The sequence below is a fragment of the Eulemur rufifrons genome, chromosome 15, assembly GCF_041146395.1.
Source record: "Eulemur rufifrons isolate Redbay chromosome 15, OSU_ERuf_1, whole genome shotgun sequence".
NCBI lineage: Eukaryota > Metazoa > Chordata > Mammalia > Primates > Lemuridae > Eulemur > Eulemur rufifrons.
The window spans coordinates 59,505,933-59,532,250 of NC_090997.1; the positions used below are offsets into that span (position 1 = coordinate 59,505,933).

A 26,318-nucleotide genomic window follows, 5' to 3' on the forward strand; every position below is an offset into this window, starting at 1 on the left:
CCAACTGACACCTGCAAAGTGCCCCAGTTCAGATGTGCTTGTTGACACACATGTGAAGGCATAAGCCTTTACACTTAGTGTGACCTGGAGCCAGGTTATATCCAAAGCTGTTTAGGGTAGTATTTAATAGTTCCGTTGCAGAGAGTTGCTGTAAATTCCCCTGGAGTTAAACAATGGGGGGTTGGAAGGGGAGAGTGGGCAGGGATGCAGATTTGGAGATGGGCATTATGGGACCTTGCAAGTCACTGCCTGTAAGTCTGTAGTATTTTGAAACCTGCCAAGAAATAGTAGTATAAAAAGCTTTGATTTCTGACTTTGGGGAGAAAAACTGAGAGATATATGTAAATTTGGCAGTTTAGGAATCATGGCAAATACGCTGCAAAGTTCAAAATTATCAGAAGCGATATAATTTTATTTAAAGTTGTTAGTGCCACTTAGCACCCACTAATAAGTGTAACTGTGTGGGTGGGTACCAGTTCATGCAGACTAAGAGAACAACTTTCAAGGGATTTCTGAGACTGATTAGCTAAAATACAAAGCTTTCAACTCAAGAGTTGGAAAGAATTCAGAGCACTATAGCCAGAGGCAAAAGCATCAAAGGAGCAAATGAGCAAACTGGCTCAATATGATGCTCCCTTCACTGAATTGTCTTTTCAGAAAATGGTGTTCCCTCCAGCTGTGCCCCAACTTCTCACGTAGTCTGAAATCCCTGTCTAGCGCAACCCCTCCCAGGATGACCCCTCCTCATTCACCCTGCTTTTCACCCAGCCAGCTGGACTGATGCACCTCTCCCCACCACTGACTCTCAGACCCCCCATCTGTTCCCAAAATGTTCCCTTGATGCTTTATGACAATTCAATATCCTCTTCTGATACCACTTTTCTTGGTACTACCTGTAAGATTTCCAATGCCTGTGAGCCACCGTGCAACTCTCTCATCCGGCTCCAGGACAATGGCATCCTTTTATTAAGAGAATACCACCAAAAGCACAAAGTCCCCTTTATGCCAGTAGCTGCAAAAATATATCCATGATTTAAGTTGGTATTTTAACATTAGAACAGTAATAATAACATTGACCAAAAGTGAAGGGGCACGGTAAAGACAGTTTTATTGCAGGCAAGGGTCCAGGAAGCCTACGTCATTGTTGAAATAAACATGCAGGTATACCTTAGAGATGCTGTGGGTTTGGTTTCAGACCATCACAATAAAACAAATATTGTAATAAAGTGAGTCATGCAAATTTTTTGGCTTCCCAATGCATATAAAAGTTACAGTGATACTATACTATAGTCTATTAAGTGTGCAACAGCATTATGTCTAAAATAACAATGTATATGCCTTAATTAAAAAATACTTTACTGCTAAAAACTGTTAATGGTTATCTGACCCGTTAGCAAGTCATAATTGTTTTGCTGGTGGAGGATTTTGCCTTGAGGTTGATGGCTACTCCTTGATCAGGGTGGTGATTGCTGAAGGTTGGGGAGGCTGTGGCAATTTCTTAAAATATGACAACGAATTTCTTGAAATATGACTGCCACATTGATTGACTCTACCTTTCATGAAAGATTTCTCTGTAGCATGCAGCACTGTTTGATAGCATTTTACCCACAGCAGAACTTTTTTTCAAAATTGGAGTCAATCCTCCCAAACCGTCCACTGCTTTATCAACTAAATTTATGGAATATTCCAAATCCTTTGTTGTCATTTCAACAATGTTCACAGCATTTTCACCAGCAGTAGATTCCATCTCAAAAAACCACTTCCTTTGCTCACCCACAAGAAGCAACTCTGACATTCATTCAAGCTTGATCATGAGATTGCAGCAATTCAGTCCCATCTTCAGGCTCCACTTCTAATTCCAGTTCTCTTGCTATTTCCATCATATCTACAGTTCCTTCCTCCACTGAAGTCTTGAAACCCTCAAAGTCATCCATGAGGGTTGGAATCATCTTCCAAACTCCTGTTAACGTGGACACATTGACTTCCTCCCATGAATCATGGATGTTCTTAATGGTATTTAGAATGGTGAATATTTTCCAGAAGGTTTCTAATTTACTTTGCCCAGATCCATCAGTGGAATCACTACATATAGCAGCAGTAGCCTTACAAAATGTATTTCTTAAACAATAAGACTTGAAAGTCAAAACTACTCTTGGATCCATGGGCTGCAGAATGAGTGTTGTGTTACTGGCACAAAAACAGCATTAACCTCCTTGTACATCTCCATCAGAGCTCTTTGGTGACTAGGTGTATTGTCAACAAGCAATAATCTTTTGAAAGGAATCTTTTTTTTTTTCTGAGTAGTTGATCTCAACTGTGGGCTTAAAATATTCAGTAAACAATGCTGTAAACAGAAATGCTGTCATCCAGACTTTGTTCTTCCATGTATAGAACACAGGCAGAATAGATTTAGCACAATTCTTAAGGGCCCTAGGATTTTTGAAACGGTACATGAGTGTTGGCTTCAACCTAAAGTCACCGGCTGCATTAGCACCAAGCAAGAGAGCCAGCCTGTCCTTTGCATCTGTGAAGCCAAGGCATTGACTTCTCCTCTCTAGCTATGAAAGTCCTTGATGGCATCTTTTCCAATAGAAGGCTGTTTTATCTATACTGAAAATTTGTTGTTTAGTGTAGCCACCTTTACCACTGATCTTAGCTCGATCTTGTGGATAACTTGCTGCAGCATCTCCACCTGCACTTGCTGCTTCACCTTGTACTTTGATGTTATGGAGATGGCTTCTTCCTTTAAACCTCATGAACAAACCTCTGTTAGCTTCACACTTCTTCTGCAGCTTCCGCACCTCTCTCAGCCTTCACAGAACTGAAGAGAACGAGGGCCTTGCTGTGTATTAGGCTTTGGTTTAAGGGAATGTTGTAGCTGGTTTGATCTTCTATCCAAACCACTCAAACTTTCTCTGAATCAGCAATAAGGGTGTTTCACTTTCTTATCATTTGTGTCTTCACCGGAGCAGCACTTTCATTTCCTTCAAGAACTTTTCCTGCGAATTCACAATTTGGTTAACTGGCATCAGAGGTCTGGCTTTTGTCCAGTCTCAGCTGTTGACATGCCTTCAGCACTAGGCTTAACCATGTCTAGATTTTGATTTAAAGTGAGAGATGCGGGAGTCTTCCTTTCACTTGAACACTTAGATGGTATTGTAGGTTATTAACTGATGCAATTTCAATATTGTTGTGTCTCAAGGAAAGAAAGACCCGAGAAAAGGGAGAGCAACAGAGGAAAGGCCAGTCGGTGGAGCAGTCAGAACACATCTATCGATTAAGTTTACTGTCATATAATGGGCATGGTTAGTGGCACTCCCAAACAATTACAATAGTAACATCAAAGATCACTGATCAGAGATCTCCATAACAGATATAATAATGAAAAAGTTTGAATACTGTGAGAATTACCAAAATATGACAGAGACATGAAGTGAGCACATGCTGTTGGAAAAATGGCACCGACAGACTTTTTCCATGTCACAAGCCTTCAATTTGTAAAAATCACAATATTTGTAAAGCATAATAAAGCTACGCACAATAAAACAAGGTTTGCCTGTACATGCAATGTCTGAATACATATATATATTTTATTAAATCTCTCTATGGGTGTGTACATGCACACAAACAGTACCCTCTGCCATTCCCATTTATGGAATGGCAACTGATTCTAAACCTAAACCTGAGTCTTCAATAATAGGGCAAATTGAACCCTGAATCTTTTGATAACCATGGAAGGAATCCATGTGGACATTTTAGAAACAGTCACTAAAAATAGCCCAGGCATTTCCATCATGCACTTTCTACTGCTCTAACTTAACCAAAGCTGGTTTTCTCTTGAAGCCACTTCTTCCAAAACTTTTAAGAGGCTTTGGGGCTGTTTCCTTTCCCCCTGACCTGGATTTGCTAGGTTAGGCGGAGAAGTCAGAGAGCCCCTTGCTTCCAAGTGCTCCCCACACCTGGCCAAAGAGCTCCATGTCAGAGTCTGCCCTGGTGGTTCTTGGACCTTATTGGCTAGGCCTGTGCATCTATGAAGAACCTGTTAAAAATCCAGTTTCTCAGGCTTCATCCCCAGAGACCTGGATTCCATGGATCTAGGGGGGAGACACCAAACCAGCAGATTTAGCTCATATCCTAGATACTCTGTGGCAGGTGGATCTGGGCTCTAAAAACTAGTAACACCATTTGCTTTTATCACTCCCTCTACCCTTACCAAGTAATATCATCTAAAACCAGACATTTTCCCACAATTGTAATATGAGACTCTATACTTCTCTCTACCCATGTCTCTTGCAATTTCCCTCAGTGACTTTAACAATGGGATCGATCACCTGTCCAGCATCCTCACCTTACACATGCTTGAAAGTCTCAATGTCAAGACCTTGGTGTCCACCCCACCCTAACCACTGGTTCCTTCAAATGTTTGCTGTGTGTCTACTATGTGCCTGGAACACACTCAGCCCTGGAGATGTGAAGATGAAGACGACTTACATAATCCCTGTCCTCACGGGACTTAAAGCTTACTGCGAGTGACCAGCAGCATGGCGCACACCCATTCACCTTGGCCATTGTGTTCGAAATTCTTCTGGAAGCAACTATGACAGTCCCCTTTTGATTCAGTTTGTTCTTTCACTACCTCTTTCCTTTCCTTTCTCCTGGGGTATCTGCCTTCATTTTTATTTTCTGAAACGCTTACTACAACATTCAGTTTCTTATATTCTCTCCGGCTGACAGCATCCCTTGGGTCTCTTGCTCAGCCTGGGGCCCTTTCACAGCCCTTTAAATGTGACTAATGCCAGAACTCCTCTAACTTTGACCCTAACCCACCGGATTCCTTCTCCTACCCTGAGCTGCTGGACACTCGGGAAATGCCAACTCACTTCATTACAAATTAATAACACTTGAACTCAGCTTGGCTCTGAACTTTGTATCTCTCCTCCACCCCCGACAAATGAATTCCTTGTCTTTTCCTTCCTACATCTTTCCTAAATCTTCTTTTTCCTCTCTAAATCAATTCCCGAGTCGCTGTTTCCAATGTTTTCTATTTTCTTCCAGTCCCAACACCATTCATTTGCATCCCCTACTGTTTTCACGTGGCTTTGCCTAAGCTTACTAGAGCCCATCTGCCTGGAGTTCTTGAAAAATCTTCTGCCCACGTCATTCAACCTCGCAACTCCAGAGAAAGAAGGATCGCCCAGCCTTGTTCCATTCCTTACTGCCTCTACCACGACTGCACGCTTCTAATTCTCACAACATTTTGTTTTTGCATTTTCTCCCTTTCTTTGGCATAACAGACTCAAATTTCTTCTGTCCTGTGTAACAAAACAAAACCAAACCTTCTATATGGCTCTGTCTGCCCTGCAGCTAAATCTCCACTATTATTACTATTACTATTATATATTGATATATGGGCTCAGGCTAATACTGGGCTACACCTTACTCCACCCCCCCTCCCCCACTTAGTAAGATACCATGGAATTCTTTTCAGGGTAAAACACCCAGATATAACACATTAAAACAATGGCTGCCCAGTATTTCATTGTATGGATGTACATACATCTATCTAACCATTGCTCACTGACACGTATTTAGACTACTCGTTATTTTTCTGTTATCAATGATGGAATAAATCCCTTTTAGGTAAATATGGTATACTCATGCTATGATTTCTGTAGGATATATTCTTAGACATGAGAATGTTAGGTCAAAGTGCACGTGCATTTAAAAATTCAATAAATTCCAACAAATAATTCTCCAAAAAGGGCTTATCACCTTAAGCTTCTAATAATGACAATGTTTACGTAAATGTCTATTTCTCAACAGCAGTGGACATTAAAATGGATTTTAATTTTTGCTAGTCTAACAGGCAAACACTGCCATTATTGCTTTGTTTTTTTATTTGCAAACATTTTCATCTATTTATTAGTCATTTTATACTTTGTCCTCGGAAAAAAAAATATGCCTGCTTTTTTATTGTGTTATGTTCCCTTTCTGATTGGTTTACAGAAACTCATCTTACATTAAGGGTAACCTATTTTCTGTCATGCTTTGTTTATATTTCCTCTCAGTACACCACCTGTGTTTTAATTTTCTTTCTGGTATCTTGAGCTACAAGAAGTTGTTAATATTTATGTATTCAAATATCTAGTTTTCCCTTTTAGTGTCCTATCTTATATAGAAAGGACTCTCTTCCTCAAATTATAAAAATATTTGTCTATATTTTTCATCTTGAAGTTTTACATTTATATATGTATTTGTATGCTTACACTTGCCTTTTCTTTTTTAAATTTTTTACAAATTTTTTTGGTACATTGATATATCCTGTAGTGGTGAAGTCTGGGCTTTTAGTGTACCCATTGCCTGAACAGTATCCATTGTACCCAACACGTAATTTTTCGTTCTTTACCCACCTTCACGTTATTTTATTTTTACATATGGTCTGGGGTCTAACTACTTTTCCCCAAATGGCCAACTATTACATACCATGTAATAAAGAATCTGTTCTTGGCCGGGCAAGGTGGCTCATGCCTGTAATCTTAGCACTCTGGGAGGCCGAGGCAGGTGGATCGCTCGAGGTCAGGAGTTCGAGACCAGCCTGAGCAAGAGTGAGACCCCCGTCTCTACTAAAAATAGAAAGACATTATCTGGCCAACTAAAATATATATAGAAAAAATTAGCCGGGCACGGTGGCGCCTGCCTGTAGTCCCAGCTACTTGGGAGGCTGAGGCAGGAGGATCGCTTGAGCCCAGGAGTTTGAGGTTGCTGTGAGCTAGGCTGACGCCACGGCACTCACTCTAGCCAGGGCAACAAAGCGACACTCTGTCTCAAAAAAAAAAAAAAAATCTGTTCTTATTCTTTCCCTCACTGTTCAGAAATGCCATTTTTGAATTGGTTTCTTTCCAGGCCTCATCCTTCTCAATCCCTATACGGCGGCAATTGCTTCTTTGGCTTCCTGGCTTCCTGGATGGAATATTTCTCTGGTTCTTTATTATTTCTCTAATTCCTTTTCAACCTTCCTAACTGATCCATTTACTGGCTCCTCTCCCTCCTGTTTTGCAAATTTCTACACTTGGTCTTTTCTCTTCTCTCTGCTAACTCCTTCTCTGCTATCTCAAAGAGCTCCAGTAAGCTACTCTATGCAGAGGACCTGCACGTCCACGTTTGCCGGCCCATAGCCAGACCTGTGGTTCCTGAAGGTCACCTCTGAGGGGCTGGTTGGAAGCCCCTAAGGTCACCTGAGCTCCAGTGCTCTCACGTGGCAGACAGGCTGTCTGCAGCTCCCAGTCAACACGCCCCGACACACCTGTGCACGTGCCCCTGCTTGGGACTCTTACTGGGACTAATAGCAGCACTCTCTTCTCAGCCACCCGACTGTCAACCCTCAGGATTATATCCCGTGCCAAGGACCCCACATCCACGTCATCATTTTGGCTTTTACAACCAGGTCTTCTCTCTCCCACTTGTACTGGCAGACCTGCTCAGAGTTCTCCACTCTGCTAGCCTCATAACCAGCCAGTCTCCCTGATGCCTCTCACTCGCGAAAGTGGAGTTGTGGCAGGAATATTAGAACCTTAAACCATTATTGGTAACATATAAAAATTATGCCTTTTATACACATATATATATATAATACAAGAGTCCTTGGTGCTTGGTGAGTAGACAGTTGCCAAAGCTTAAATCTATGTGTTGTTTTTCCATTATTCCAATAGTTTTTTGCTACCACAATACTCAGGGTTCAAGGCCGGGCGCGGTGGCTCATGCCTGTAATCCTAGCACAATGGGAGGCCGAGGCGGGTGGATCGCTCGAGGTCAGGAGTTCGAGACCAGCCTGAGCAAGAGTGAGACCCCGTCTCTACTAAAAATAGAAAGAAATTATATGGACAACTAAAATATATATATACAAAAAAAAATTAGCCGGGCATGGTGGTGCATGCCTGTAGTCCCAGCTACTCGGGAGGCTGAGGCAGGAGGATCGCTTGAGCCCAGGAGTTTGAGGTTGCTGTGAGCTAGGCTGAAGCCACGGCACTCACTCTAGCCTGGGCAACAGAGTGAGACTCTGTCTCAAAAAAAAAACAAAAAACAAAACAATACTCAGGGTTCAAGTTAAAAAGCCAAAACTTCCTTTTCCTTTTTCTTTCTTGTAACCAATGAGAGAGCTGACAACACACGTTCGTTCTTTCTGAGTGTCCACTGTGGACACAGCCCTGTAATGGGATGCCAAAGCTTTTACGGGATCCTTCCTGGAGAGGAAGACAAAGTGCTCACATGGTATCTAATAGGCGCCCACTTGAGTAATAGAAAAGGTCTGTCTGTCATCCAGAGCTAATGGCTCACACAGCATGAGTCTGACAGGGCCCTGTCTTCCTTCTTCCTGTCAGCGACAGGGCAAACGGGCCATGCGACAGATCCAGTTCAACAAGGAGCCTGTGACTCGGCATCCCGTCACCTTAACAGATTACAAGCACCACCAGAACATCCACAATGGACAGGTGGTCTTTGGAAGCACTCCTAAGATCTCATAAGAGGGACTATGGACACAAAGTGTTCATTAGGGACACAGTAAATAAAAAACAATAAATAAAAAAGAAAACTTACAACAGTGATTCAAAACCACAGTTGGTCGGCCCAAGTTAAACACTAAATTAAGAACACTTTTTTCCTTCATTTATTTTCCTCTCCTTTAAAACTTGGATTCTTTCAACATCTTGGGTGGCTGGAGGGGAAGAAGGTAGCCCTGGCCCCTGATGTTGTGAAGAAGCAGGAGGCCAAGAAGGTAGTCCATCCCCAGTGTGAGGAAGGCCCAAGAATTCTGGCATTGGACAGGACATCCAGCCCCAAAGGGACCACACCTGCTTTGTCAAATGGCCCCACTACATCCAATTGCAGTGACAAAGGGCTATCCTCTGTAAGAGGCTGAGAGTGCCTCCCACGATTCATCAGTTCTCCCAGGCCTTGGACCACCAAACAGCTGCGCAACTGCTTAAGCTGGTTCACAAGCACAGACCACAGACAAAGAAAAGAGCAGCAGAGACTGTTGGCCCAGGTGGAAAAGAAAGCTGCTGGCAAAGGGGATGTCCCCACTGAGAGACCACCTGTCCTTAGAGCCGGGGTTAATGCTGTCACCACTTTGGTGGACAACAAGGCTCAGCTAGTGGTGATTGCACAAGATGTGGATACCACCCAGCTGGCTGTGTCCCTGCCCTGTGTTGGAAGATGGGAGTTCCCTACTGCATTATCAAGGGGAAGGCCAGGCTGGGGCATCTAGCCCCCAGGAAGACTTGCACCACCATCGCCTTCCACAGGTTAACGCAGGAGACAAAGGAGCTCTGGCTAAACTGGTGGAAGCTATCAGGATCAATTATAATGACAGATATGATGAGATCCACTGCCACTGGGGAGACAGTGCCCTGGCTCCAAATCTGTGGCATGCATTGCCAACCTGGGAAAAACAGAGGTCAAACAAACAAAAAACTTAAATTTTTCATTCTGGAGACTCACAATAGCATAACAATGTTACTCCACATCTAAAATCAAGAACATTAAGCACAACAAGGTACACTCTTGTTGAAGCCCATGCAGTTTCTTGATAAAGGACAGAGAAGAGTATTTTCTGAGCAGTCACCAGATTGTGCCACCTGGTAAACAAAGCTGGTGTCTATTTTTTCTCAGCCCTAAGAGAATAAAATGATAGTCCCAAATTCTGGGACTTTAAAATGTTTTAAGATACAAGGAGAGGTTGTCACTCTAGGACCTTATCCACCTAGCAGTCCTTTCTTATCTGACAAATGACAAAATAAGACCCAAAGAGGTAAGATACCTGAGAAGGCAATACTGTCAGCTTATGGAATATTGCCACCAAGGTCTTCCAAGTCCCTAGGCTAGAGTTTTTTCTACTATACATTTCCACAAATATTCTACAAAAATTTCTACTATGCTATTCCTACAAAATAATTCACTTCAAACCATTACTTCCTCATATATGTCTTTACTGGATGCAATGATGCAAACTGTTGTTAGAACCTTTGGCATGGATTTAAAACATCCATTTTTTTCTCCCCGAGACAATGACCACCTACCTCTAGGAAATCTAGGGAACAGATATCATTCTGCTGGAGATGCTATGCCTGATTTGCTTTCCTATTTTTGTCATGCTCTTAAACAGACGACTCATTCAAGCATTTCAAACAGCCATGTTCCCGATACAGGGGTGACTGTTTTTATTATTACTTTAGCAAAATGAGTCTGCATAGAAAGGTGATCCTTCTCCACACAGTGATCAGCGTTACCATCTTGAAGATAGATTAATAAAACGATAAAAATCTCACTACTTCCTGCCATGCCATTCTACCAAAAAATTGGATATCAATAGTATTTGTAAAAAGCTTAACAGATACAATTCACTTCATAAATGAAATAAAAAATGCTTGAGAGAATCATAAAGAAAGCAATTCCAACTTTCTTAGTAATCAGTTAAATTTAAATCGGCTTCTAATTTTGCACATTTAAAACCATATTCTAATGAATGATCATTTAACAGATAAGAGCTCGCAGATCCTTGAGCTGAATCCTTTAAATTAAAAAAAAAAAGAAAACTAATGAGGAAAAAGTTTACATTTATATGAAGTACACAATCTAAAATTTCAGAAATGACCCATGCCTACTGTCAAGTGTGACTTTCTTTCCAGAGGCACCACCAAATACAAAGCAGTTTCACCCTGGAAGCGTGTTCCGGCACAAGATGGCAGTCATGGAATACACGTCTAGCTGCCTTAACATGTGAAGAAGGTTTCAAACAAACGAAATAAAAACACATGCCTTTAAAGGAAACAGAGGAACAAGTAAACATAACAAATCAAAGGAACATCAGTGTTCTTTCTAGCGAATGACATTAGTTGTGGAAGGATCCACTGTCTCCCCTGAAATGATTACTCTCCTTGAGATGAATGAAGTTAGTAATAAAATCAATTTCGTTAAGACATTCAAATATATGCAACCATTTAAGTTCCCCCAAACAACCTTCTGACGTAGTTCAGATTCAGGGCTGAGGAAACGCTAGGCCTCCCATTATCCCTGGTAACGGGCTGTGCTCATACATGAAAGATGAAGGTAAATGCAAAGGGCAAGCCTTCACAGAGAACGTCTGGTGACAGCAACTCCTGCCTAATTTTAGAGCCTGACAGGTTGAGAGGAGAATGTTCATAAAAGGGTGTTGAGCTCCTCCTTTTTATCAGTTGACAGAGGCCACTTGTGTGGCCTGTGCTAAGTGTGGCACATACATCTGACAAGAAGCAGAACTGCTCTGAGATTCCACAGTCAAAGCAAGGAGGGAACAAGACATTCCACTGCCCACAGAACAGGGCAGAAGGCAATCTGGCAACCTCTGTGCCTCAGTTACCTTGTAAAACAAGTATATGAAGAATTTCCCAGGACTCAGAGGGAGGCACTGCACATTTCTGTACTGTGCTAAGGTTAAAAATACCAGCCTGGCATTCATTACAAGGTTGTAATGCTATTTTCCAGGCATTTAACTTTGGGGAAGTGGGGATGAGTTTAGGAGTCATCTTTGGGCAGAAAATATAAAAGGAAAATCCTTTCCAGACTGCATTAATTAATTTTTCCAAGGATGGCTGGACAATTTTGCAAAAGTGGAGATTTAAAAGCTCCCACGGGGCACCTCAATAACAGCAAAGTCAGTCTGTTTAAAAATCTATTTTAATGTTTCGTACATTTCTTGAGCACCAACAATGTGCTAAGTGCTATACTGACAGTCTTTGCTGAAATTCATCAGCTCTCTAAGGCTCAGCCACCTGCTCTTTGGAATAACAGGCCTTTTCCCAGCCCCAAACTGTGAAGCAAGAAGTGAAGTTCTGCACTCAAGGAAAGAAGAGCAGTGGTAGAGGCACAGTGGGATCTTGTGCCGTGGCACCGGGATGAGTTTATTCGGATTTTAGAAGTATTTAGGTATTTTGAGGTAGAAGGACACGCAGGGCTGCGATGAATAAATTTGCCTTGATTGTAGAACATAAAAGCCGCCTTCAGTTCTACTGCTCTGATTTCTTTGTGGTCGATGAAAGCACATGATCACACAACTTCATTAAAGCGAAGGGACCCCACTCCATGCAGGGGCCCAGGGGAAGAAGCTGCTTGTTTTGGCGCACTACAATGGGATTTCTTTCTTTATTTATAATATTTATTTACTTATTTTCAAATTGTAGGAAAAAGTTTATTTGTTGGTCATTGTTTAAATACTAGAATTCTCCATTGATGATACTGATACAAAATGTTAGTTGTTAATCCATGCTAGCCCACCAAAAACCAATTTAACATTATTGGTAAAAATGAGTCATTTTTGAAGCTCTATTAACAATTGAACTGATACATAAATGAATCTGCACTAACACTTGAACCTCCTTCTCATTCTTCATACAATTTAACTTATACTTGCAACCATCTGATGTTAAAGTCTAAAATAGCCTCATGGGTGAAAAGTGCATGACAACCATATAGATGGTCAAACAGGCCCAGGGTCTTTATTTGGTGGTGACCAAAAAGGCTGCAGTTTAGTACCTAAACTTGCAGTTAATGGTTACCCTTCTATGCAGGCAAAGTAATTAAGGAGAGCTATGAAACTGAAAAGCAAACTAGAGGAGATCAGGAAAAAGAGGCAGCGTGAGCCCAGCCACTGCAAGCTGGCAGGTATCTGTGTATTTCAGAAACGACAGGCAAGCCAAAATTACAAATTGCTTTCTGTGTTGACTTGACCAAATCGTACATATTTCCTCCAAAAACCTTGTCAAGGGTTGCATTTCACGTACTTACTATAGAATCAGCCCTCATAACAAAAGCAGATTTTTCAGAAGAAATATTATACATAATACAGTCAGAATCATTGATTGCTTTTTCTTCGTCTTTTTTCTCTGAATGTGTAGGTGTTTGAGTTTCTTGTATTTCTTCTTTTACACTGGATTTGGGCTCTGTGAAAACCATTTCATTATCTTCATTATCAGCATTCATTTCAGCCACTTCAGATTTTCATTTCTCCAAAAATGTTAGTGTATGACCTGGTGTGGGCCCTGGCCAGCGCGGTCTGCTCAGGAGTGTCAGGGGTGCCTGAAACCTGCCGTTCCATTTTCTTAGGTAAAACCAACAGAAGAAAATTATAATTAATTCCTTTTTTAGTTAATTTCTTCCTGAGTAATTTTTCTTTCTTTTTAAATCATCTCTCCATCTGTAACCTTTGCGTAAGTGTCTGTCTCTGATTATACCGTGTCACTACTGGATATGATGTCTGTTTAAATTGAATATTCCACTTGTTAAAAAGTTCTTTATGTACTTTTTCAGGTGGTATAAGACAACACTGCAAGAGTCTTTCACCAAAAAGGTAGTTGTTCATTGTTTCAGCAACTATCTCGGCAACATCACCAGATTCAAACTCCACAAAGGCACACCCTCTGCTGTTTCCAATACTTTTACTTCTGGACAGTCTAGTCTAGTAAAACTGCCAAACTGAGAGAAATATGCTTGGATCTGGGTTTCATAAAGCACGTTAGGTAGGTGGCCCACATAGACTACTCCAGGCTTAAGTTTTTCTTGCTTTTGTCACTGGGTTATGCGCTAGAGAACCTGTGCTATCTCCTTTTGAAACTTGCCGTCTTCTTGTGGGTTCAACGGATCAGCTGACCAAGATGAAGAACTTCACACGGTGCCCCTGGAAATCTACAATGAGATTTAGACTACATATGGAATGCCTGTGTGTGTGTTTTGCTCCTGCATGAAAACATGATGAATCCATCATCAGGGGGCCAGGAGCTCTGGACTGTTTGCATTCAATAAACATTTGTTGAATGAATAAATGAATAAGAATTGCATATTAAACACTCTCTTTTTGATCCCCAAATACCTATACCAGCCTGCCTCAGTTCCTGAGGCTCACTGACATCTTGGCTACCTCTCTCACACCATCTTATCTGCATGGTGGCCTGGCCTTCCAGGGGCTCCTGCTTCCGGTCTTTCAGCACCTATTACCAGATTAATTCCCCTGAAATCTTCCTTTTAGCCTGGGCCACTCCATATTGAAAACATATAACACCTCTCCATTTTCTACAAAATGAAGTCCAGCAACTAAAACTCTCTATTCCCTGCCTTCAACTTTTGTGAATCTGTCCCAGCTTCAACTAATATTGCCATTTCACACCTCCAGAGCTCCAATCCCAATGTCATAAGCCTTTATAGACTAAATCACAATTGAAAAAAAAAAATCCATTGGTCTTGGGAGTTCACCTGTTTGACCTCCTCCACCCCTAGCCAATGCAGGTACCCCCAAAGCTACATCTCTGGTAGGTTTACCCTTTGCTTGAATATTTCTAGCAATGAGAAAGAAACTTCAAACAGCACAAATGGTCATTCATTTCATTTTGGAGACTCTTTTAGAAAGTTATTCTTTACCTGAAAATGTTAAAATACCCAAAACACAGAAAACAAAAGTTAGCCAAGGCTCTGGAGACAGAATCTAGTGATAGTAAATTCCTAAGCAAGATAGTCATCAACTAAAATTTCCATACACTTACCAACAAATGTTAAAATGCCTGTCAGTTAGGTTCTATTGATATATTTTTCACAATGGAGGTTTCCTTAGTTCTTACTTTGGTCAAAATTCATGTTATTTACTTTACTTGATTTGTTTAACACACTTATCTAGTTCTTACATGTACCAAGCACTATTCTAAGGGCTTTGGAAATATTCTCTCTCATTTTAATCCACATATGAGGTCTACACAGCTGGCCTTCTATATCCACAAGTTCTGCATCTGCAGATTCAACTGCGGTTGAAAATATTTGGGGAGGGGGAACTCCATCAAACAATATAACAATAAAAATACAAGCTTTAAAAAACACTATAGTATAACAACTATTTACATAGGATTTACTTTGTATTAGGTGACATAAGTAATCTAGAGATGATTTAAAGTATATGGGAGGATATGCACCTATGCCATTTTCTATGAGGGACTTGAGCATTCTTGGACTTTGGTATCTGCAAGCGGCTCTGGAACCAATGCCCTGTGGATATGGGACACCTGCACTATGAATACCCTCACTGTTCAGGTGGGGTTATTTTGACCCAGAGAAGTTAAACAACTAGCCCAAATCATACATCTCATAAATGATAGAGTCATAATCTGAACCCAGGCCTTCTGGGGCTCCAGATACCACACTCTTAGCCACTATAAACAAGGGATCAGCCAATCCCCTAGCCCTCCATGGCACTGTACTGTGCCCTTGTGTCTCCCTTCCAGGGCTGTGCATCTATTTGCCTCTGTATCTAGGATGGCACCTAGAAGACAGTAGGTACTTAGAAAACACATGCTAGATAAATGCACACATTAATGCTCAAACTGGACCCTATATTTCCATTGAACAATGTAAGAAAAAGTATTTTAAATGGCATTTCTTTAAAAAAAAAATCCATATAAATAGAGCAGCCTAGAGTCTGGCCTCAAAAACACTTGTAAGTTGAAAAGTAATAAAATAAAAATTAACTCTGGTTGAGGCACTTAAGAGATTATATAAGCTTTCGAGGGTCACAAATTTCCAACTTATTACTAATGAAAAATATTTAACATCTGACACTTTCTTTATGTGTAGCTGTTAATCTATTAATTTATTTATTTATTTATTTATTTTTTTTTTTTGAGACAGAGTCTCACTCTGTTGCCCCGGCTAGAGTGAGTGCCGTGGCGTCAGCCTAGCTCACAGCAACCTCAAACTCCTGAGCTCAAGCGATCCTCCTGTCTCAGCCTCCCGAGTAGCTGGGACTACAGGCATGCACCACCATGCCCGGCTAATTTTTTTTATATATATTTTTAGCTGTCCATATAATTTCTTTCTATTTTTAGTAGAGGTGGGGTCTCGCTCTTGCTCAGGCTGGTCTCGAACTCCTGAGCTCAAACGATCCGCCCACCTCGGCCTCCCAGAGTGCTAGGATTACAGGCGTGAGCCACCGCGCCCGGCCTAATCTATTAATTTAGCAATGCCAGAGCAAGGAGCTTCATGGCTCCTAAACTGTTTAGTTATGCTAATTTACTGCAGGAGACTGCACCTGCATAATAAAAACCCAACAAGGACACTTGAAATCCATTTCAAATCCTCATTAACTCACTTATTTATTTTATTGCCTTAGAAAAACAACATTAATCACCAAAATGCTGAAAAGACAAACTCTGGTCAGAATGTTCATTAATAGAATAGAGGGAGAACTGCACACTTTAAAAATTTGTGGCTGGTAGTTATATGCTCTTTAAAAGGGTGAACTATTAAGGAGAGACAGCTGTTAATGGGGAGAGAGCAGAGAGGTGTCTGTGCTATCAAGCTGGCCACAGCAGTGTGGGCATTAAACAGGACTGTATAAAGTTGAGCGTGGCCCTGAACTGAGGACATCGACAAAGGTCCCAGAACTAGGAAGCTGGCACAACTGGCCAATTAACACTTTTTGTTTGTATATCCAAGGGAAACCGAGATGCAGCAAAACACTGTCACAAGCAAATGCACACAAAATAATCTTTCCTGCAGAAAAATGAATGACCGAAATGTTGAAAAGGGGAATTTGGAAACAAAATTCTCCGGCACATTTATGCAAGTTTCTGTTGGACAGATCTAATGCTATTATACTCTGATCCACTTCTATTTAGAGTCTCTAAGACAATGCAAATGCAAATCACTAAAATAAATCCTTCAGGTGACTAAGAGGCAAAACAGAAATCCATCACAGATGATTTCAAGTACATAAAGAACTTTCCATAAGAAATCCATGAAGCACCAGTGCACTTCACCCCCCACTGGGAAACGTGGGGCCAGAGTGGACTGAAGCTGGCGAAGGAGGCAGCGTGCAAAGAGGTGGTCAATTAGAAGAGGCTGGACTAGAAGCTTAGAGGCAGCACCACAAACAGCTACTGGGAAGCGACTCACCAGGGGGCAGGAAAAAAGAGGGGAAAAATGAGGGCAAATCACAAAGTTCAGAAATCCTGCTGTGAAGGTACAAGAACAAATCCTTTTTGACTTATATTCTAAACTTCGCTGTGTAAAATGTTGTTTTATGTTTGTGTAGTCGTGTAACAGTGGCAGAAATCATATCAGCGAAACCGGACATAACTTTATCTTTTTGGATGGCGGCTAGATGCGTCCTACCTCCTCATTTTAGCCCAGGCACCGTCATGACAGAAAGGTTTTGTGTATTCCTTTGAAATGTTTTTAAACACAGAAATAATATATTTTTAATCATATATATACTTTTTGATTATCACCAGTAATTAAGAAAAATGAATGCCGAAGGTGAATAATTGAATCATGCTCAAGGAAGATCCAGAAAAGCACATCGTTTACCTCACTGAGCATAGACGGCACTCAGGACTGTGGACGGGGAACATGTGACGATTATGACGCATCCGGGTATGTGCAGGAAAGCTGGCAACAAGCCAGTACACTAACTTTCACTTCGCGCATTTTGAGTGCTATTTTTTCCTAGTAGCTATACAGTAGGAATATATCACATATTATCAGCACACAAAGCCCTGGGCTGTAGGGAGACCCCTCAACCCATCAGAAGCAGTGGGGCTCACCGGCCCCGCTCACACGCCCTCTTCAAACCACTGCTATGTGACGTTCCCTGGCTCCTCTCACAGTCAAATGCTCATGGCTGATCCCATCCCTGCCTGGACTGTATCCCCTGTGACTTCTCTGCAATTCCACGCCATTCTCCTTGAAACTCCTCTCCCCTGGCTTCTCTGATGCAAGCTATCCTGGCTCCTTTTCCTCCCTGTTCCTTCAAATGTTCTGTGAGACTCTGGTCCTCTTCTCCCTCTACACACACGTTCATTGACCACCACCACTGCAGTGTTCACAACTGCCCCTGGCTCCTTACCCTGACTCTCTGATGTGCATCCTACACAGCCCCTTCCGAGTCTCTGGACCCGTCTCCCTTCCCAGGCTAGTCTCCCGCTACGTGGGCTCCAGCCAGGCAGCCTGTGTAACTGCCGTGTTGGCCATGCCTTTGCTTTTGCACAAGCTCTTCCTCCCGTGCCCTTCCTGTCTGCCCAAAGCTCTCCTCTAGGCAGGAAGCTTTCTTTTCAGTGCAGTCTTAGATGCTCCTCCTTATCTAGATTCCCATGGGACCTGTGATTAGCTTAAATATTGTTTCCCTCCCATCACATTGCTGGAAATGTTTGATTGCATCCCTATTACATTCCCAGCTCTGACAACGGCGCCAGGACACAGTGCTTCATAAATGTCTGTGAAGGAATTATGTTCATTTGCTTAATAACCTTTTCACCCAGTCATTCCTAAATACTCATCTGATTTCTCACTTGAAAATTCCATTTTATTTAAATTAGGATTAGTCAGTATAGCCACGATTGTCTTTAGCATCCTTTGGCTTCTCGATGGGGGAAGGGGCACAGTTACTCCTGGGACCTCACTTAGACTGACACGCATCTAAGACATTACAAGAAACCCAAACAATGAAGAAGACCTGTCGTATATACAGATCAATAAAACTTGAAAAGTGAAGAAGGAAAAGGAAACTGAATGCATGAAATAAGAGGCTGCTTTGAAAAACATGATGTTAGAAAAGACAAAAGCCACTTAAAAGGATGAAGCTATGTGTCCAGAGTCTGGGAAAAAAAAAAAAAACAAAAACAAAGTAATGATCACAAATTCTCATAACACATAATAAGGGACCCATCAGTTGGATTTATATGTCAGCAGAATTGTTCGATTGCTCAACTTATCTAAAAGGCTCCCAAACATTTGTAGGCATGCAACCACCTAGAGTTAGAGGACTACAATGCAATGAATGGGTGCTAGGAAAATATAAACAAAAATTCACTTGGATGCTCTAAAAGGGAGGGACAGTATTATTTCCTGCTTTGTTTATAAACAATGATCCAAAATAACTCTTAAAGACTAGATCACACAAAAAATTCCAGAGAAGTAAAAATGCCAGTGAACATTCATTTTATGACAATATTTGTCCACTTTGAGTGGATAGGACCAAGTACCCAATGACTAGAGAGGCAGATGGTTAAACATAGAAATATTACGTAAAGCAAATGTTCCATTTTTATAGGTTTCTGGCAACAGCTAGATTATTTCAGAATCTATCATAGCCTCTTTCATTCCTTTGTCAAGTATTGATATGTATCTACTCTGTGTTCTGGGCTCTGAGGACAAAGCAGTGGGCAAAACCACATTCCAAAGGGGAGAGAGATGAACACATACACAGATGCTGGTGATAAGTGCAATGGAGGAACGGTGAGGCTGGGTGGGGAAGGGCTGCTGTATTACACAGGACGGGGAAGGAGGGAGTCTCTGATCCGTGCAAATAAGTGAAGGAGTGGGCCAGGAGTGCGGTGGAGAGGGGGAGGGGAGAGGGGGGAAGGGGTCTTCGCCTGTGCACAAGCGAGGCAAGGAGGCCAGTATGGCTGCAGCAGAGCGGGCACGTGGCAGAAGATGAAGTCAGGACAGGGCAGGGGCCACGCGGTGGGGGTCTTGAGGGCACTACTCAAGGCTGGTCCAACCAGCAGACCAGAATAATCCTAAGGGATATGCTATTTACTAAGAAGCTGCATTATCCTAGGAAACATTGGGAAGAGTCACTTCCTTTTTAGCCTTCATCGCAGAACTGGCTGCCCTGCCTGCTAACACTGACCCCAGCGAGGAAGTCGCCCCGCTGAGGCATCAAGAATGACATAAATCATTCACCCAAACTGACACCACCACAAACTCAATACTGTGGGGGTAATGTGTTTACAGGAGACCAATTCACCAACGTCACCCCGAAGAAAAAGCCTGGCTAGACCACACTTAACGTTTTTCCACTGACGAAAGAGCCCCATATTAAAGCCAGTCTGGCAGGGAGAGCTCGTCTCCTCATGACCATATAAACCAACCCTGCTACGCTGGCCCTGCGGCCCAGAGCAAACCCAGTGGCTGCGGGGGACAGTGGCCTAAGAAGGGGCCACAGAGCGCCACACGAAGAGCTCTACTTGGGGGTGGGGTGGGGACAAAGGGCAGGTGGGGCTGGAGCAGGTAGATACAAAAATCAAGAAGAACGAGGGCTGTGCCTGGCCTGCTGTGACCAGTCACAAGTGGCCACCACGCCCCAGGGCTGCCTCCCTGGCCCCTGCAGCTCCTGCCCTCCTCTGAGACCCTAGGCCTGTGAAGAGGTGTGGCCCCATCTAAGGCTCCTGTCCCCAGATGGGTCCCCAGAGGAGAGTCAGGGGGCCTGAGAGCTTGACGGAAGCTGACCTGTAAGAGGAGGCCACGCAGACAAGCCCGGGGCTAATGGCCAGCTCAGCTGGCGTTGATCGGCAGTCCTGTCCGTTCCTTGTTAAGCAAAGTAGGAAAACAGACGTTACTTCATAAAAAAGCCGTGTGCTCAGGACACAAACTCTCCCACTACTTTGAGTCTGCCAGAGAAAGTAATAAGGCCCTTGAAGGGAAAAAACATGATTATTCACTAGATTTTCTAGAGCTCTTTAAATTTTTAAAGAAAATGCTCAGAAAAAAATGAATAATGGAGTGAATTTCTTCTGACAGAATTTTAGGTGCTGTGGTAAAAAGATGGGTGAGGGTGCAGAGTGACCCCCAAATCCCACCCAGGCCTAGCCTGCCTTCGCCGGGAGGGAAGTGTGGCGTCAGCAAGGCTAGTCCCATGTGCTCTGTCCTCTCTTCTTCCGGCACACAGAGGACTGGCCATGACACTCCCCGCCCACCCTTAAGGTGGTCTGTCCTCATGACACGGTGTTGGCCAGCGACAGGCGGCTGGGGGTGGGAGGTGTTACTTCTAGACAGGACTGAGGGCCACCATGGGATGCTATGCGCTTCCCCTCTGTGCCACAGGGCAGGCGGGCCCTGGAATGAGGGGACACGCAGGAGAGTCCAGGCTGACATCCTACAGACAGGATGTGGGAACAAGATATGAACTTTTCTGGCTTTAAGTTCCTGAGATTTTGGAGTTGCATGTTAATCGCAATGACCTTGCCTATCCTGACTGATACAGAAAAAAATAACCAGGTAGAAATCCAATCATAAGCAGAACATTCTAATGCTCAAGTGTCTTCCCACTCCTAAATTGAAATGTAACAAAAACCACCAATATGTCAAAATTCTAAAACTCCTTTTTGATTTTTAGCTGAAACTCAAAAATTGTTTAGAAGGAAAAATAGGCAATCGGATAGAGAATTCAGGGCCTAAGAGTCTCACAGAAGGAAAGCAAGGAGCCGGCAGGGGGATTCACAACTCCGAGGTGCCTAGGCACACGTGCACACTTGTTCTCTTTCTTCCTCCTGGCAGAGTGGAGGAAGTGTCCCTCCTGCTGTGACAGCCAACCCTTCCACTGGGGCTCGGATCCCCTCACCTTCCCCAGGAATGTGGCTCCTGTGATGGTTCCCTGCCTACAGGTACCAACCCTTCAATGCACCAAAATAGCCTGTTTTCTCTCCTTAACACGGCACTGACCTCACACACCCCATCCAACTGTTGTTTGTATCTGTAAGGGGTCTGTTTCTTCCCTTCTCATACCTTCTCCCTGATCCTGAACTTAATGCCACAAAAGCTATGGAAAGCCATGTTTATCAAATAGGTTTATAAAATTAAAATTTGATTTTTTGATGGATAGGTTTTCTCAGCACAGCTGTGCCAGTTATTCAACAGGAAGAAAACAACAAACTTGAAGAGTAATCTGAAGGCGAAAGAGAGTGGGAAGATAGGAACCACAGCTGTTAAAAATCAGAGATGCCCAATTAACCTACTGGGGATTTTTTTCTTAAAACACCAAATATTTTTAATTTAAGCTTGTCACATTAAGGCAGTAATACAAGATTGTTGCAACCATGAAAAAATGCAATACAAAAACGTATAAAGCAGAGCTAGTCCTCCCCCTCCCTCCATCACACTCACCCACAAAGACAACAGTATCAGGGGCACCAGGTACTCCTCTCCTGTCTTTCTCAGCACACAACACACCCTCGTCAGCCACCAGTCTGCCTCCCTCCACCCCAAAAGTGCTCTGGCCGAGCTCACTCACAAATCCACCTTGTCAAATCCAAGCCCTCCTCTTCCTTCCTCACTTGACCAACCAAGGCACTGAGAGCCGCCTGCCGCTCCCTCCCTTGCATACCCTTTCCTCGACTTCCTGGTCCACCTGGTCTGTGGTTTGTTGATTTTCCTCTCACCTCTCTGGCTGCTTTCTTTTCAGGCTTCTTTGCTGGCTCTTCCTCCTCCAACCGAGCCCTAGATGTGGGGCTCCTCGGGGCTCACTCCTGAGCCTTCTCCACTCTTTACGTGCTCCACGTGTGACTTTGTCCTTGTCCCTGGATTTAAGCAACACATTTACGCTGAAGACTCCCACACTTATAACTCTACCTCAGAGCTCTCCTTTGAGCATGAGACCATACTTGACAATGTAACATGTACCGAAAACTTAACATGTTCAAAATATGTTTGCTCCCAAACCCATCCTACCCAACCCACTGGCAACTCATTGGTAAGCTGTACCAGCGGCTCAGATGCTCCGTCTCGGAGTCATCCTCGCTGCATCCTTTCCCTCCCCTCTCCGGCATGCAACCCCTCAGCGTGTGTGCTGCTGACTCCACCTTCCAGGCATCCTCCAAAGCCCCTTCCCGTGCGCACACGCCCCACTCTAGCGCGGCCGCCTTACCTCTCACCTGGCCTACTGCTACAGATGTCTCCATGCTCTCTCTGCTTCCTCGTCAGCCCCTCTAATCTGTTCTCCACAAAACGGAAAAGGGTTTTCTCAAATCAGAACCATTTTCCAGTATAAAACCCTGCAATGACTCCCATCACACGTGGAATAAATCTGAAATCCCTACCATGGCCATGAAGCTCCGCCCTCCCCTATGCCCGTAGTCCATTTCCCCCTCAACTCATTGGCCCAGTCCTCTCTCAGGTCCTTTCTGAGGCCAAGCGCTTTGTTCTCAGGGCCTTTGCTCTAACATTCTGGGCTGCTTGGTCCCAATTCCACATAGTTGGTTCCCTTTGAGCCTTTAGGTTTCCATCTAAATGAAAACTCAGGGGAGCTTTCCATGAGCCCTGGATCCACAGCAGGCCCCCATCATTCTTGGCTGCAGTCCTCGTTTATTTCATTCACAGTTTTCCTCCCAACTTGCAATGTTGATATTTATTTCTGTTTGCTTGTTTTGGCCTGTATTCCTCATGAGGGCAAAGACCACATTTCTTTAGATCGCTGCTACACTCCCAGGGGTTAGCACAATGCTTGGCACATGGTAAATTCTTACTAAAAACACACTGGCGGGATGAATGAAAGTGGTTCTTCCCCATCCCACCCCCGCTCATCTATGCTGACCGAGAATTTCTGATGGAAGGCAAGGGGGAGACCCACTGGCAGCCGCACGTAGACAGGAATGAGTTGCAAAGTCCAGACAGGGGAGCAGAGGCAGCTCCACAGAACACTCCTTTGTCCCTCCTGTGTCTGAGGATTCTGAGCAATGGTGTCAAAGTCAGCACTGCCAACACAATCAAATCCACAGATTCTCAAACAAGATGCCATCCACAATTTAGATTTTTTAATACTTTCCCCCAATCTCTTCCCAATACTTAAATTAGCTATATGCATATTAAACTCTGGAGCTGAATTAGATATATCCCAGGCAAACACAGAAAATGTGAGGTTCCAGATGCAGGCAACATAGTATACGTAATGATTTTTTTTTTTACTACACTGTAAATGATTTTCTATTTGAAATCCAATTTCAGAATCACCGACCACCTGAACGGGAGGGTCAAAGGGCATATTCTGTTTAAAAACGTGTTTGTATCATATTAATGCTCATGACTACTCCATAGACAAACATACCTAGCTGGCAGCTGGGAGGACACAGGTGTCATCCCTTACAGCAGAACTGACTAGTAAATGATCTTAAACACAGAATTAAAATGGACTGCATTCATCACTTTAGCCTGAGTAGATGATTTACATTTCTTTGAGACATTAACCAAGGTAAACAATGAAGCTTTCTCTAGTGTCTTAATAAAGCCACAGTGATTTATGTTAATTTCTACATGAAGACCTAGAACTACCTGCCTCAGGGTACTCAACTGTTTAGTTGTGACATCCTGATCAAAGAAGCTGACACAGCTTCTCAGGGCAATTTACCCCGAATCTACCTCTGGAGAGACGAGCCAATGCAGGGAACACGGCACAGGGCCTGGCACACACTCACGTTGTGTTTTCAAGCGGAATGTCCCCTTGCCCTGCCTTCTGCTTTAGACTGAGCTCCCAAGGGCAGGGACAAGAAGAGAAGTTTCTACAGAGGAGTTGGGATTTGGATGAATACTGAAAAATGTGTAGAATTTCAGAGAGTGAAGAAAAATGAGCAGAACCAGGATGGAGCACGGAGGAAGGAGAGACACCGCAGAGGGGAGTCCGAGTACCGAGGTCCCTGGGTTCGGGTGGGAGTGAGCCTGGGATATCTGGGGTGGGGACTCTGGGGCAGTGGGGTGCACCTGGGCAGGGATAAAGGAGGGTACTGAGAGCTGTGTAGAGGAGCACGCACTGGACACAGACAATGACGCGTGTGTCCCTGTGTGGTACCCTCACAATGCCTTCCATGTCACAGTATTTTACCATCTTTCTTATAACTAAGACAACATTTCTGATCTACATCTTACACTCAGCACAGAGTGTGAATACAGAATAATCAAGTCTACCTCTCTGAACTCAGGTCAGGGTACACTTAATCCAAATCAAAAGGTTATACTTGTGGAGATGGAAAATTTATCCTCCCTTCTTCACAGACCAATGACAGTCATGCCAGTAATGTTTTTTTCCTCTAGGGAGATAATGGAATATCTCCAGAGCTAGGTCTATTTTTACTCACCCCATCATCCACCATCAATGTTACTCCATGCAAAGCAGAGGGGAGGGGAGGGGAGGAGAGGAAAGAAAACCATGGAGTAGGCAGAGAGCCAACACCAAGGCTCCTATTGATTCTTCTCTCTTTTGCCCTAAAAGACAGAATAGAGCAGGAAGCAAAAACAGTTGCATAGCTGGCAACCTACAATGTTGCCCCTGGGGTTTATCACAGAAAAGCACAAAAAAATTGCCCCCAACTCTCTCCTGCCGAGCCTTCCTGAGGTGGAGAAAATCTAGCCAATTATCAGATTCCAGTTTCTAGATGTTTTCCTAATCCTGTTAATTCTTTGTCCACCTTCACCCACTAAGAAGGGAGAAATACATGGACAGACTCTGGAATTGATGTACCCCTGAAGGAAACAGCAGGAGACAACGCCGCTTGCTTGGGGTACAGAAGTTATGACCCAGATATACTGAGTAAGAAGTAGACGTCTCAGACTAGTTTCCAAAATATATCTGTGAATGTTATTCTGAGTTTGAGTTTAGAAGCTGACTGGTGCAGTGTGGGCATTAATGCCAAGCCCTGAATAAGATCTGAATAAGCCCACCAGAGACAAGATGACAAAGCAAAACCAAACACTTAAGTTTCATTTCATTTCATATATTTCAAATTTTGGCTTTAAGCTTTCACACAGTGATCAACATTTAAGACTTAAATAAAGCTGCTCAGGTAAAAACATAAATGTACGTGTGTATATACAGGCATATCGCAGAGATATCGTGGGTTTGATCCCAGACCACTGTAATGAAGTTAAGCAAGCCATGCAATTTTTTGGTCTCCCAGTGCATATAAAAGTTACACTATACTGTAGTCTATTAAGTGTGCAATAGTATTATGTCTAAAAAACCCAATGTATATATAACTTAATTAAAAATATATTGCTATAAAATACTAACAGTTATCTGATCATTCAGTGAGTCAATCTTTTTGCCGGTGAAGGCTCTGGCATCAATACTATGGCTGCCGACCAGTCAGGGTGGTGGTTGCTGAAGGCTGGGGTGTCCGTGGCACTTTCTTACCATAAGACAACAATGAAGTTTGCCACATCGATCGACTCTTTCTTTCACAAGAGTTCTCTGTAGCACACAATACTGTTTGATAGCATTTCACCCACAGCAGAACTATTTGTCAAAATTGGAGGCAATCTTCTTAAACTCCGTTGCTGCTTTATCAACACAGTTCACGGATTTTCTAAATCCTTTGTTGTCATTTCAACAATGTTTACAGCATCTCCACCAGGAGCAGATTTCACCTCAAGAAACCACTTTCTTTGCCCATCCTTAAGAAGCAACTCCTCATGTGTTTGAGTTCATCATGAGACTGGAATTCAGTCTCCACTCCCAGTTCTAGTTCTCTTGCGAGTTCTAC

General features: G+C 43.1%; 1 protein-coding gene and 2 pseudogenes across 1 annotated transcript in view; 1 reads left to right on the top strand and 2 right to left on the bottom strand.

Annotated features, from left to right (window-relative positions):
• Positions 1 to 26,318, bottom strand: part of PREP (prolyl endopeptidase) — a 136,372-nt gene that overhangs the window by 14,154 nt on the left and 95,900 nt on the right. The gene's annotated exons all lie outside the window — the stretch shown is intronic.
• On the top strand, positions 8,397 to 9,476 carry LOC138395589 (large ribosomal subunit protein eL8 pseudogene; annotated as a pseudogene).
• LOC138395590 (MKI67 FHA domain-interacting nucleolar phosphoprotein pseudogene) lies at positions 12,887 to 14,658 on the bottom strand (annotated as a pseudogene).